This window comes from Bufo bufo, chromosome 2 (genome assembly GCF_905171765.1).
Source record: "Bufo bufo chromosome 2, aBufBuf1.1, whole genome shotgun sequence".
NCBI classification, from domain to species: domain Eukaryota; kingdom Metazoa; phylum Chordata; class Amphibia; order Anura; family Bufonidae; genus Bufo; species Bufo bufo.
The window spans coordinates 358,055,284-358,070,565 of record NC_053390.1 but is presented as its reverse complement, the minus strand read 5'-3'; positions in this window follow the sequence as shown (position 1 = coordinate 358,070,565).

Below are 15,282 nucleotides of genomic sequence, written 5' to 3'. Positions count from 1 at the left end.
TTAGCAGAAACCAGCAGAACTGTGAATAGAGCTCTGTTCTATAATACGTGAGATGCTAAGATACTCAACTTTTTATATTATAATTTGTATTTATTTAAAGTTTCCTTAGCTAATTAATATATGAATTTCTATACTGTATGTCAACATATTGACGCTGAACCCACATTATAAATTACTGGAGTATTATTGAATGATAATAAGAAATAAGACACTAAACTAATATACTGACTAGTGTTGAGTGAATCAAAGTATCCGAAGTGGACTTCAATCTAAATTTCAGGGAAAATTAAATTCTCAGCAAAGCTGAATTCGTGGTAACTAATCAATTTTCACTGAAATGGCAGAATAAAGAATCACACGCAACTCATCCATTTGAGCGCGAAGAGGCCGTGGCGGCCACTTAGATTGCGCGGTGATGTATGGCCTCTTAGTGCTTAAATTGATAAGGTGAGTGTTTTTTTAACTGATAAAATTAATTACTTTGTGAAATTTGACAAAGCAGCCAAATCAAATTTTTTTAAACTTTGCTCATCTCCAATACTGACTCATGCCACTTCCACATAGCAGTGTATTGATCTATATTTTGCATTACTATTTGATAGGCTACATTCACATCTCCAGATATTTTTCTGTTTTTTGGTTCCATTGACTACCATGAGGTCCATTTGTTTTCTGTTAAAGGGGTTGTCTCATTTCAGTAAATTGCATTTATCAAGTAGAGAAAGTTAATACAAGGCATTTACTAATGTATTGTGATTCTCCATGTTGCCTCCTTTGCTGGCTTGATTAATTTTTCCATCAAATTATACACTACTTACGACCACCCTGCAATCCATCAGTGGTGGCCATGGTTGCTCACTTTAGGAGTGAGACAACTCCTTTAAGTCTGTCAATCTGTGGAACAAAATAGTGCAGCATGCTGTGGTATGTTGTCCTGCAATTTTTCCAAAATCTATGGCAGAGGCTCCAAAGAGAACCTACGCTACAGATATGAACCTAGCCTAGACCACCACCAGGAGGGGAACCTAAATAGAGAAAGATTGTACTGGAAACATATGCACCTTTTCTGTGTTTTAGACCCACTTTTGATTTTGGCATGCAATCATTAATTCAGACATGGCAGTTTTGTGCTGTCAAAAAGGTCACAAGTCATGGCAACGGCGACATTTTCATAGCAACTGCAATATTTATGCAACATTTCCTGATCCTCGCTACTTTTCACAGCGGTCTATGTTTAAGAACTAAAAGTGAGATTAGACCTGTATTATGGCTCATTACAATGGGGGACTTTTGCAAAAGTCACAACCTATGCCAGGCAAGCCCGTGGTGTATTGTTACACCTAAAGGCTTAAACCACATTACACTCACGCCACATATATTATTAAAGTGCACCAGTTCATAAATTTGGTGCAGCCACACATAACTGACTTAAAACTGACACAAAAACAACCGCATCATAAATAGCCTCCAAAGTGTCCATAGTAGAAGAAATGTGTCGGACTGCAACCTACAGAAGCTATGAAAAAGTGTTTTCCTCTTCACAGTGCTGAAAATTTATCAGATTGAATTGTTTCTGACCCTTTAAATCATATAATATTATACGAAGAAGACCTGATCTAATCAGATCCATTTTTGATCATTACTTATTTTGAGGATTAGTTATCCAACACTCATATCAGCCCCATGGAAAGTAACTCTCTCTTAAACTAGGCTGTTAAAGAATTTTCAGGCATGAGTTGGGAAAGATGAAAATCTGCAGCATGTTCTAAATTCCGCCCATTTTCCTATGAAAACTTTGTAATGCTTACATAACTTTTATGGTAGGATTCCATATTTTTTTTTGAAGGTTGAATTTTACAAGAATAGCTGAATAGTCAACTGTATAATCACATTTGGTACAATTTGTAAATTAACAAAGATGAGAGTTACTTTTTGCATGGGTGATAGGAATGTTAGATACATGTGTTCCTCAAAAGGGTTGTCTCATGATGATAACCTCTGTCCATATGCCCTATTAGGGCATATGGACATCACAAAGTCAGAGCAAAGAACATGTTAATAACAGTGTTTTTTTAATTCTGGTGAACTCAAGCCATCTTGGTATGATAAGGACAGCAATTCATTTACTGCTGCCCCTGCCAGACTGACTCAGGGTTTACTCAGGCTTCCTTTTTCTATTCATTGAAATACTGTTTAAACCTTTGAAACCATTAGATGTGACAGTTATGCAATATTATTGAACTTCTGGAAGAGGTTAAATAGTTTTTCATAGCACTGTTTTTATGTTCAGCATCCAGCATCCATTAGCCTTGACTGTAAATGTAAGAAATATTTGTACATTTCAGATGGTGCTCTGCAATTGAAGGTTGTAAAACACTGCAGTTTAGTACAATATACACTTTGTATTTGGCAGATAAGTGTATATAATTTTTATAATTTTATAGAGAAAACATGGTATAAGTATAAATGATGCCAACATTCTACCCTTTAGCAGATGTTAAAGGGTTATCCAAGACTAAAGTTTTTAAGAGACCTCGTTAGAGTAGTTGGACTTGTGGTGGGGCTCATATTTACCTGGTCCCTGCCACTGGATTGCAGGTGCATTGTCCCAGTGCCTTGGCAGGTCCCGGGTCTCTGGGACTCAACATCCTGTCATTCATGCGGTATGTCACTGGGTCAAGTGCAGGATGGGTGACAGGTCACCGCCAGTGAGTGGCTGCAGTGATCATGTGATGCCCGTCAATAGGATGTTGATTCCCAGAGACTCGGGACCTGCCGAGCCGACCATGGAGCGATGCAGCTGGAATCCAGGGGCAGAGAAAAGGTTCGTATGAACTCCACTTTGGGTCCAGCCGCTCTGAAGAGGTCTGTTAAAAAAATGTAGTCTAGAATAACCTCCTTTAAGATGAAACCACTATGCAGTCTTAATAGTCATTACTACAAGTAATAGTCATTACTTCTTTGTTGGGGGAAGACACCATGAAGCCTATACTTTTTCTCAGTATTAAGCAGATATTTTTGTCACTACTGTATGAAATGTTGGTGCTCAAGCGTTTTATATACAGATTGCTGGATGTACCCTCATATTAGCCAACATATGTATCTTACCATCGGTCCCTAGTGATGACATCATTGCTGTGTTCGCAAATCAACTATGTTGAAATGACACTGCACTATAAGACTTTTCCATTTCAGCACTGTAATGGCTTCACATTAAGACTTCACACATACGTACATATACATACATGCATTGACACACATGCGCAACCTAATTATATACAGTACTATATACACCTATTCTCATTGCGGTAATCCTTTCTGTGTAGATTCTTACTTTTATAGTTTAACTCTATGCAGTCTTTTGTCGAAGTGTTTATACATTATGTATTGCTGAAATAGTGTTTACTGCTTCTGGATTTGAAAGAATAATTAAAGTCTAAAGTGTGCTATGCATGTTATTGTAGCATAAACATGTACATAGTATATTCTCACAGTGTATATGCTAGTAAAAACTTATGGAGAACCATAAAGTATGTATGTCATCATCCAATCTACCTGCTCATCAGAAAGCACCATCACTCTCTTTATATTGTAAATCTATGAAGTTCTGAAACTGCTGTGTAGCTGGAGTTTTGCTCCACTAGAGTAAGAGGAATGTGAGCTGGCTTCTGTGCCGTGATGGTGCAACTTTCTTTTGCACCATTACCACCCTGTTTGGATACACTGTGTCATAGACCATTTTCATATGGCCATAATATAAATGCATTTTAGATTCCACATTATAGATACAGTACTTAGACTTTCTGCAAAACCTAGGTTTTGTCCAGTAGAACCTCAGGAGGTCTGGATATTGCTGTCATAATATGAATGCTAAAATATGCCTATATTACATCCATGTGAAAGCAGCCCAAGGCTAGTAGTGGAGTGTTAAACATAAGGTTTTCATAGGTTACGGTTAGTGTTAGTACGATTCACATTAAGTATACTCTATGAATGGCATTTATATAGTCCAATGTCAGATAAAAAGCAAAAACAGCTTGTGCAGGTTCATTTCCTAATGTTAATTCCATATGAACAATGTTAATGGAGACACACAAGTGTTGTTGAGTGGTATTTAATCTTATATTTCATTATGTGGATGCATCATACACACTCAAATGATATATATTACCTATATACTGTATGTAATGGGCAACTTTGCATGTAAATAGTGAGTTGATGAAGCTACAACACAAAAAGAGTTTACTTGTAAGAACTGTATTGTAGATTTATGTGAACATTTTATGTAAAATGGATATAAGAGGCTATAGACTGTAAAAAAGCATTTATATCTATATGTATTTTATTCCTCGTAGCAAATGATTTACCAAGCACTTTTTTGATGAACTGTAATAAAGTAAAAGCAATATTATAAAGATCACCTTTTTGGATTTGGAGGGGCAAGGATAATTACAAAGAGCACATCTTGTGGTAAGTGGGTCATGCTGTATGTGGACAAAAAAATTGAAGAGACTGTACTGTACATACAAAAGATTACCTTATGTAATGTAGTCTATAACAAGCACTTTGGGACAGGAAAATATGAATATGTCTTCCAAGACACCATAGAACCGTTTGTACATAATTAATTATATGTAATCACGTATAGATTTCAGCAGCATTTATCAGACTGTATATCTGGATGATTTGTTTATTTTTATTATACACATTTTTTATTGTAAGTCATCCAATGTTTTTAACATTTTTCTATTAATATGTATAATTTTATGATTTGTCACAGTTATGTTTCTTATAATCGTAAGTTATTTTGTCTTGTTTCATGAAGTTCTTTTTATTGAAAAGTACAAATGAAGGGTTTGTGCACATTCAACACAATAAAACTGGAAATATTTTAAATGATTGTGACTACCATTTATTTCTGCATTTATCTAAGAGAGAGGCCTGAAATGATGAGATCATAAAAAACAAAGGTCTCCTTATTTTAGTCATTCTGGGTATAAGATATAATAATGAGATAGCTTAACATATTGTGGGATGTACTACACCCAATGATGAGGCCCACGCATAGCCATGTTCTGGCTGGTGAGGTCCCAGTAGGAAAACATTGAGAAGCTTTGCCACTCAAAGACAATAGAATATATAATTGTGTTACGATGAATGGATAGGATAAACACCACAAGCTGTCAGGTACAGGAACTTGAGGATTACATCATAAGGATTACCCTGGACAAAACTCATACACTGCACTATACCCAGTTCAGGTCTTATGGGTGGTACATGATACAATCATTTATAGTGCTGGCAGGTAACCATTGTGGTGCGGCTAATGTGACAGTATTTTCCTCAATACTGCAATATTCATTGAAAGTGAAACTGTATTAGAATGAAAAATTGAGAAGGGACCACTCACTTGGGTACAAGCAAGCAGTATTTTTTTAAAATAAAATGGGAATCTACTCAACCAGTTCCAATCCATATCGTGCCATAAGCTTTTAGTTACAGTTCTTGGGCTGAGAAGCAGCATCGTACTGGTAGAAAGCAGAGTCGAACTAGCCCACTAGAATACCAGAGGATTTTCTGGTGGGCCCAGGTTCTGATAACATAGTGGGCCCCAAAGGTCTGGGAGAAAAAAATACATTTGGAACTGCTTTTGGGGCCAATAACAAGCCCGTAGGGTCTATTTAAGTCAAAATCTAATAGACATTATTGCTGATATAGGGTTTAGGCCCCAAGAATAATTTCCTCTGGTGGGCTCAAGGAACTCCAGTCCGACCATGGTGGAAAATAGTTGGTATCTCAAGGATGACTTGAAAGACTGAAAGAAATTGCTATAAAACTGAAGCACTAAATATTTCCCTTACTTTGTTCAATGTCACACAATTATCTAAATTCTTCACCTTCAAATAGGAGATTCCTTGCTCTTCTACAGAAATATATGTACACAGCTATCAGGGATTTAGAACTGTATTTTATAAAAGAACACTGACCCACATTTATTGTCAATTCACCTAAATGTCAGTGTAAATTGAGCCAAAAAGTGACTCTATTTGGCACCTTTACATTTAGAGATTCCCCCATTGTTTCCCCACTGTCAGCATTTAAAGTTGCTCTGAAATACATTGGCAGAACTGTTGTGTAAGTGCACAGAGTCCTCTCCATTATGTTATCACAGCAGCCCAGACTGTGTATTTCAGTAAGCTTTGAGTATTGAATGAGGGTGGAACAACGGGCAGTAGGGAAATAAAAAATGGACTTCTTATCTGCAGTACTACTCATGTGTCGCTGCCGATAATAGTGAAAAATTGTAGTGACAGTTTCTCTTACAGGGGTTATCCCATGATTAATGTAAAAAATGAAAAGCAGACGTGATATGGTACATGACAATCTAACAAAGCTAGAACTGGCTCTTTACTGCACATGGATCCAGATATTTTCCCATTCATTGTACCTATTGCTATACTAGATTTATATCAAGCTGGCAGCTCAGGGGGAGTGTGCTTTCTGAGGGAGCGTGTCTTTCTTCTGTAGCTCTCTACCTATCACAGCTCAGAAGGCAGTTGAAGGTTGAAACTGAGCATGTGCGGCCTCCTCCATATGTAGGACAAAGAAATAAGAAAAAACAAGCAGCAGGTGGTGCTATACAGATTTATTTGATTGAATAGCTCACTGGCTATACTAAAATGTTTAATTAGATGCAAATACAAAAGTATTCAGATCCAGGTGCAGGTTTGAAAACTGTAGAATATTTTTCATGGAGCAACTCCTTCTAAAAGGAAAGGTGATGATTACACCTCTGGTAGCCCCTCTCTTTGTTATTCCTGAACTCTTTTCTGTTATCAAGAGTGGCCTTTTACAGTTGTGTTAAAAATAATAGCAGTGTGTTTAAAAAAGTGAATAAAGCACAAAATCCTTCTAATAGCTTTTATTTCCATACACACAAATGCATTGGGAACACTACACATTCTATTCCAAATCAAAACATGAAGAAAAATATATCAAATTTGTGCTGTTCCTATAAAAAAAATTAAGAAAAGTGAATATTATACTGTTCAAAAAAATAGCAGTGTTTGTATTCTTCTTTACAAACTCAAACATTCACTATATAAACTGAAAAATGTTTGAAGATTTGAATATTAGTTTGAATCACTTAACTAATATTTAGTTGTACAACCACTGTTTCTGAGAACTGCTGCACATCTGTGTTGCATGGAGTCAACCAACTTCTGGCACCTGTGAACAGGTTTTCCAGCCCAGGATGATGGGACTACATTCCACAGTTCTTCTCTATTTCTAGGTTTTGCCTCAGAAACTGCATTTTTGATGTCAACCTACAAGTTTTCTTGCATGTTTACTGGTGTGTTTGGGGTCGTTGTCTTGTTGGTACACCCATTTCAAGGGAATTTCCTCTTCAACATAAGGCAGCATGGCCTCTTCAAGTATTCTGATGCATTCAAACTGATCCATGATCCCTGGTATGCGATAAATAGGCCCAACACCGTAAGTATGAGAAACATCCCCATATCATGATGCTTGCGCCACCATGCTTCACTGTCTTCACAGTGTACTGTGGCTTGAATTCAGTGTTTGGGGGTCGTCTGACAAACCATCGGCCACTAGACCCAAAAAGAACAATCTTACTTTCATCAGTCCACAAAATGTCTCTCTAGGCCAGTCAATGTGCTCTTTGGCAAATTGTAACCTCTTCAGCACATGTCTTTTATTCAACAGTGGGACTTTGCGGGGGCTTCTTGCAGATAGCTTGGCTTCACATAGGCGTCTTCTAATTGTAACAGTACTCACAGGTAACTTTAGACCTTCTTTGATCTTCCTGGAGCTGATTGTTGGAGTCCTTGCCATTTTGGCTATTCTTCTATCCATTTGAATGGTTGTTTCTCGCTTTCTTCCACGTCTTTCAGGTTTTGGTTGCCATTTTAAAGCATTTGCGATCATTTTAGCTGAGCAGCCTATCATTTTCTGCACTTCTTTATGTGTTTTCCCCTCTCCAATCAACTTTTTAATCAAGGTATGCTGTTCTTCTGAACAATGTCTGGAATGACCAATTTTCCTCAGAATTTCAGAGAGAAATGCACTGTAACCAGCATGTACAACATTTGCTGCCTTCCTTCCTTAAATAAGGGCAATAATTGCCACCTGTTTCTCAAAGAACGAATGACCTCACTCATTGAACTCCACACTGCTATTATTTTGAACATGCCCCTTTCAATTAGTGATTCAATTACACAAAATCAGCAGCATGCATGTCATGACTGTTGGGTCTGTTGGATTTCTATTACTCTACTACACCTGCTAGAAAATTATTTGCCATGTAGAAATATCATTTCTACCAAAAACAGTGATTGATCAGGTTAGTGATGTCTGACTGCTATTATTTTGAACACAACTGTATGCCATTTTTGACTGTAGCTCAGTCGGTCATCCCTAGACACTGGAAAAAAACAACTATAATCCAGGAATAAATAATAGAGGTGAGGCATTCAATGTCCACAAATAGAGAGGTTCTAAGTGGAGTGGATGCAATCCAAAATCCAATTATAGAAAAATACCACTGCACTCTCAAAGTTAGATGCAAGTAAAATATTTTTATTATGACATATCCTCCATATAATTTTGGCAAATTCAAACAAAATGCCTTCGTGTATACGTGACTATTATATCTCTGATGTTTCGGTCAATTCCAGACCTTGGTCACAAAGTCAGTAATAAAAAAATTAAGGAAAAATATAAATAAACAAAAAGTTAGTTATGAGTCAACAAAAGAAAAGAGGGATTTTTTTTTTAAAGGAAAGACATAATGTAAATAACAGGGAAAGACTATAGATGATGGGAAGAGGTAATTAAGGGCATAGCTAGTATGCATAAATATAGAGATGAGGCCAACATGAGTAAATGGTTTAATACAAAGGCTGCATGTATAGAGCTGCAAAGTACAAACTCAGCTGAGGTAAAGTACTGGGTATTTAGTAGAAAGGCAATAAAATAATTAGAATACATGGAGGCTGTGATAGATGGTAATACAATAGTAGGGTAGGAGAGAAAAGAAAACAGCATAAGGTAAGTGGATACTGGATAAAAGAATATGGCTGCCATGTGGATCCACATGGCAGGAAGATGAGGAGCTAGAAAGAGGGGGAGGCAGCCGGCATGAAGAACTTACCAGGGAGGAGAAGAGGATACTCCCACCTGGTGGAGATTCCCACTTGGTGGTAGTTAGGGTGCCCATGATGAGTAGAGCAGAGAGGAGGTTGAGTCAGTTCTTTAGCTCAATGTTGTGAAATAAGTTATCCTTCTGTGTGATTAGGACAGGTTTTTTGTGTACTAATTGGATTTCAGAAATTTTGTTTCTCCTAATGATTTCTCCCTAGACAAAATGAGTCATTATAACTAATGAATGGTATTTGGGAAAATATTCATAATAAGGTAATATTTAAGTATTTTCATTTTCTTAAATCCCTCAGAACCCCTTAAAGCTCATACTGACTGACTAATCTAATGTCTCTCCATCTCACTATAAATAAAGGTGACACTAGCCCCATCTAGTGGAGGCTGTGGATATGACCTACTAGTACCTTGTGAGCCCTAACTGGAACCCAGCTTGCTTTCCCTGCCTACTAGCAATGCAAGCCATAGACATCAAGTCTGCAAGTGGTCAACATTCCCTACTCTGCTAGGTGTAGGACAGACACACACAGAAGAAACTACACAAAGACAAAATGGGTTTGAACCAGGCAGACAATGAAGTACCAAATCAGATGACAGAGTGTAGTCAGAATAGCCAAGTCGAAGTCAGAACCAGATGGGAAACACAGTACCAAATCACGAGACAAAGGGTGGTCAAAGGCAAGCTGAGGTCAATCCAAACACACACAGAACAGAACCAGGAGCACAGCTAGGGAGTGAAAACCTAGCACTGGCAATAGTATCTGGCCAGGAAGCGGTTTAAATAGAGCACCAAGACCCATGATCAGATCCTGATAGGTCATGGCTCGACTCTCCATTAGTCAGAACACAGCACATAGGAATAGAGCAGCTGAGCAATCAGCCCACTGCTAATCTCCTACAGCACACATCTGCTGTGGAGAGAAACAGAGCATTGCATCCTGTTGCTAAGGTTGCTGTTGTGTCACCAGGGGGCATGGCTTTACAGCATGTCTTTCCCAGCGTGGTCGCACCGAAGCTGGAGATCTCGGTGCTGGGGCCTGGACAGATGAATTTGGGACATATTTAGACGGGCCACCAAACCCTCAACCTGGGGAGCAGTCTTAAATGAAAATTTTGCATGTACCTGATTAGGTCACGAACATGGACGTCCCAATCAGGTACTGAAATAGAAATATTAATATTTGAAATCCGCTCTCATCAAACTTTGTGTAAGGAAATGTAAAAATCCCTCAACCGTAGTCAGAGTCAGACACAGGTGTTACCATTTTGAGTTCTTCTGAGCAACTCCCCTCCCCCTGCCCAGTCTTTTTCTTTTATTTACTCACAAAAGGTGTAAAAGGGGCTGGCCCATAACAAGGATGCAGGAAGTGATGACATACAGGAAGTGATGACATAGGAAGATAAGACACCATCATTTAGAATAACCTAGCCAACAAACACATGTATGCAATAATCTACCATTACCACTGGAGTTAATTTTATCCAGCCTTGCTCAGTGATCAATGCCAGATAAAATTATTATGATCCTCATGCATGTTTATTTACAGGACAACGTCATTATCTCCAGCGGCTGATCAGGCGCACTAGAGACAACAAACGCACTTTCCTTTCATTATATTGTTCTCTTAACAAATGCATTCACGCCAAGCCAATAAATCCGATTCTTGCGTGGGGGCCCTAGCCGGCGTCCATACATCAGCCAACAAAACACTGCTCTGCTGAACACATCAGTCTCCCCCGGCCCACAGCCCAGTGCTTAGCACATGGACCATTCGCCGATGGAGACCTCTGCGCCCAGCAGCTGTGACAGGACATACACAGGAAGATATCCACTCCAATGGTTTACCCTGATACTGAGAGACATGATGACAATACACAATATATTAGAAACACATCCTGATAAAATTTCCACAACAGTACCCATGTTCTCTCCTCAATGGATTAAGCACTGAATCAAACCTTGAAATTTACAGGAGTCAAAAATTCTTTCTACCTCGTATGCAATCTCATCCAGAATAACCATTGGATCAGGCAGTTTAGGTAGAGAAATTGCAGGAGGAACATATCTTTTAAGCAAGGACTTATGAAAGAAATCATGAATTCTGAATGACAAAGGCAGCTGAAGACGAAAAGATATTAGATTAATTACAGAAAAGATTTTTTATGGTCCAATAAATTTAGGCGCAAGTTTGTCAGACGGTACTCTGAGACGCAAATTTTTTCAGACCAACAGACGGCTTCTTATTTGTTTGTTCACATTGAATACTTTGTGAGCCTGGGACTAAACTGTGCACAGATTGTTAAAGATAGTATCTGTCACAGGGTTTACAGAGCTGGACCCAGATACAGAAGAAAAACGCGGAGTAAACCCATAGTTACAATAAAAAGGAGACATGCCACTAGAGGAGTTGATGTGGTTGTTAATAGAAAACTCTGCTAGAGGCAAAAACCTTCTTCACTCATTTTGGCAGTCAGAAACAAAACACCTTAAAAACTGCTCCAATACATGGTTGACACTTTTGGTTTTTCCATTTGTCTCGGGATAGAATACAGATGAGAAGGAGATTTTGATCCCAAGTTTGTTGAGAAACTCTCTCCAGAATCTTGAGATAAACTGGACACCTCTATCTGAGACAATGGACTCAGGAAGTTTGTTTAACCCTTTCGCTACCTGCATGTACATGTTCAGCACTGGAGCGATGGGTAAACATGGCCCTCGCACGTGCAGCAGAGACCCAATAATGCCAACAATTGCAGTCATTAAAGCCTTTAGATGCTGTGATCACGGCATCTAAAAGCTCAAAAACCAGGAAGCACGCACTTCCGGGCTTCTTACCGGCATGCTCTGTGGCCAAAGAGGATGCCAGTAAGTTTTGTAGCCTTGGTAAGTCTTGTAGTCTTGTAGCCTCAAACACGAGCTACAAAACCAAGGAAAACTATACATATGTGTATATGTAAGAACTATGGTTTGAAGGAGACAGAGTTTAAAAAAATAAGCCTTGAAGGAGACCATATACAGTAATAATCCCACTAAAGAACATTATGTGGATTGGTCTCATGCCCAAAATAAGTATAGTGATTTTTTGATCAATAAGGCTCATAAGGTTTTTTTATCATAAGGATCATAAGGTTTTTTTATCAGGACAATATTATGTTGTAGAAGGGGTAAGTCAGGAAAATTATTGAGTCTAGTTGTCAATGGCTAAAAACCACCTATGGTCATTGTAGCAATCAAATCTAGGGATAGGAGAATTTGTAATGACAAATAATATTTAGGAGGAATTTTCTGGTTATTATTTCAAGTTATATAAAGCCTCTCTGAAAAAAGAATGAATAAATTCTTATCTGAAATTACTTTTCCAGAGATCTCAGAACCCCAAAGGAATATATTAAATGCCCTTATATCTGTTATAGAAGTTAAACAAGCTCTTAGGGGAATCTCTGAGAACTCTTCACTGGGTTCCAACAGTTTTCCTTATGAAATCTATAGAGAGTATGGAAACATTCTTATTCTGAAGTTAGCATAGCTGTTCAATGTCGCTCTAAAGTCAGAATATTTACCTGTTACGATAGAAGAATCGCATATAACACTTATCCTGATGAAGGGTAAATTTGAAATGGATATGCAATCTTACCGACCAATCTTATTAATTAACACCGATGCAAAAATATATGCTAAGGTCTTGGCCAACCAGATAGTTAAGGTTATCTACTCCCTGGTAGGGAAAGTCCAAACCTGATTTATTCCAGGCTGATCTGCTACTGAGCGCATGAGAAGAGTCTTTGTTAATATTTAATTTGGGGAGGGTCACCCATGAGCTATCCTCTTTTTAGACGCCATAAAGACATTTGATAGAGTTGAATAAAAATACTTATGGGAAATATTGCATTGCTTCGGGCTAGGGGATAATTTTATAAAATATGTTTAGCTCTTATATAGGCAGCCAAGAGCCAAGTTACAGATTAATAATGAATTTACATATTTTTTATTGTAACTCGCGGCACTAGACAGGGCTGTCCCCTTTCCCAACTTCTGTTTTCTTTATTTATAAAGCCCATGGCTATAAAAATCAGGTCAGACCCCTCCATAGAGGGATTTGGGTGTCTAAGCATTGATAATAAAGTATTGTTCTATGTACATGATATATATATTTTTTTTAAATAACTCGGAACACTCTCCGCAAGATAGTTCAGACTGTTGAGGGATTTAGTCGTTTTTCTGGACTTTCTATTAACTGGTCTAAAATCAAGCTCTTCCCATTGGATAGGGAATGCGTTAACAATCCCGGGGGAAGCTCATCAAGAGAATGCCAAGAGTGTGCAAAGCAGTAATCAAAGCAAAAGGTGGCTACTTTGAAGAACCTAGAATATGACATATTTTCAGTTGTTTCACACTTGTTTGTTATGTATATAATTCCACATGTGTTAATTCATAGTTTTGATGCCTTCATAGTCATGAAAATAAAGAAAACTCTTTGAATGAGAAGGTGTGTCCAAACTTTTGGTCTGTACTGTATATATATATATATATATATATATATATATATATATATATATGTAGGAGTTAGATGGAATATATATCACTCAATATACTGCCCCTTACTCATAAAATTAGAAAAAAAACTTCTGGATTAAACTTCCCATGTCAAAGGCCCAGAGAATAGCCTGGGTAAAAATGGTTGCTCTGCCACAGTTTATTTATTATTTTAATGCCTCTCCAGTGTGAATTAATGAGAAAATATTTAAGACAATTGAGGCACTAATAAATGAATTAATCTGGGGCATAAAAATGGTAAGATTGAAACTGGCCTATCTTAATATACCAACAGAACGGGGATACCATTCCACTCCCAATATAAGATATTACTTTATGGCATCTCAGTTGCAGTTTTTGGTCAAATGGGATGAATCCGCGTTTATATATTATTGAGTTTTTGCTTTGCTTAACCCTTTCATGACACAAGACGTAATAGGATAAGCTGTGGCACTAGCTTAAAATGTTATTTCAGTGCTCTAATGCTATAATATACTCGCCTTTATGGGGTAATGAACTACATGAAGGAATTTCTTAAGATTACCCAGCTTGAAAGATGTAAAAGATATGATATTGTTAATATCTTACAATTATTTAAACATGGAACAATTAAGAGTTTTAAGGCTGGCGTTTGATTTTTTTTTCCTTGCTAATGTGTAGGGACAGTGATAGGGAACATTTTTGTATTATACTTTATTTAGGGAAAACGTTTTTTTATGCTAGAAAACTTGGGCTGAAATGTCCCTTAGCAGCGTTCTTTTAAATGAGCGTTGCCAAGGGACATCCGTCTTCTATCAGCATAATATATACAGTGCTGCCTATAATTATTCATACCCCTGCCAAATTTTGACTTAAAGTTACTTTTATTCAACCAGCAAGTAATTTTTTTTACGGGAAATGACATAGGTGTCTCCCAAAAGATAATAAGACGATGTACAAGAGGCATTATTGTGGAAAAAAAAACATTTCTCAGCTTTTATTTACATTTGAGCAAAAAGTGTCCAGTCCAAAATTTTTCATACCCATCTCAATATTCAATAGAAAAGCCTTTATTGGCTATTACAGCAATCAAACACTTCCTATAATTGCAGACCAGCTTTTTGCATGTCTCCACAGGTATTTTTGCCCATTCATCTTTAGCAATAAGCTCCAAATCTTTCAGGTTGGAGGGTCTTCTTGCTATCACCCTGATCTTTAGCTCCCTCCACAGATTCTCAATTGGTTTCAAGTCTGGACTCCAAAAAGTTAATGTTGTTGTCTGCTAACCATTTCTTCACCACTTTTGCTGTGTGTTTTGGGTCATTGTCATGCTAAAATGTCAACTGGTGCCCAAGGCCAAGTTTCTCTGCAGACTGCCTGATGTTGTCGTTGAGAATCCTCATGTACTGCTCTTTTTTCATGGTGCCGTTTACTGTTATTAGGTTCATTGGCTGAAAAACACCCCCAAAGCATTAGGTTCCCACCATCATGTTTGACAGTGGGGATGCTGTTCTTTGGGTTACAGGCTTCTCCTTTTTTACGACAAATGAAGGAAACATCATTGTGACCAAACAATTCAAAGTCCACAG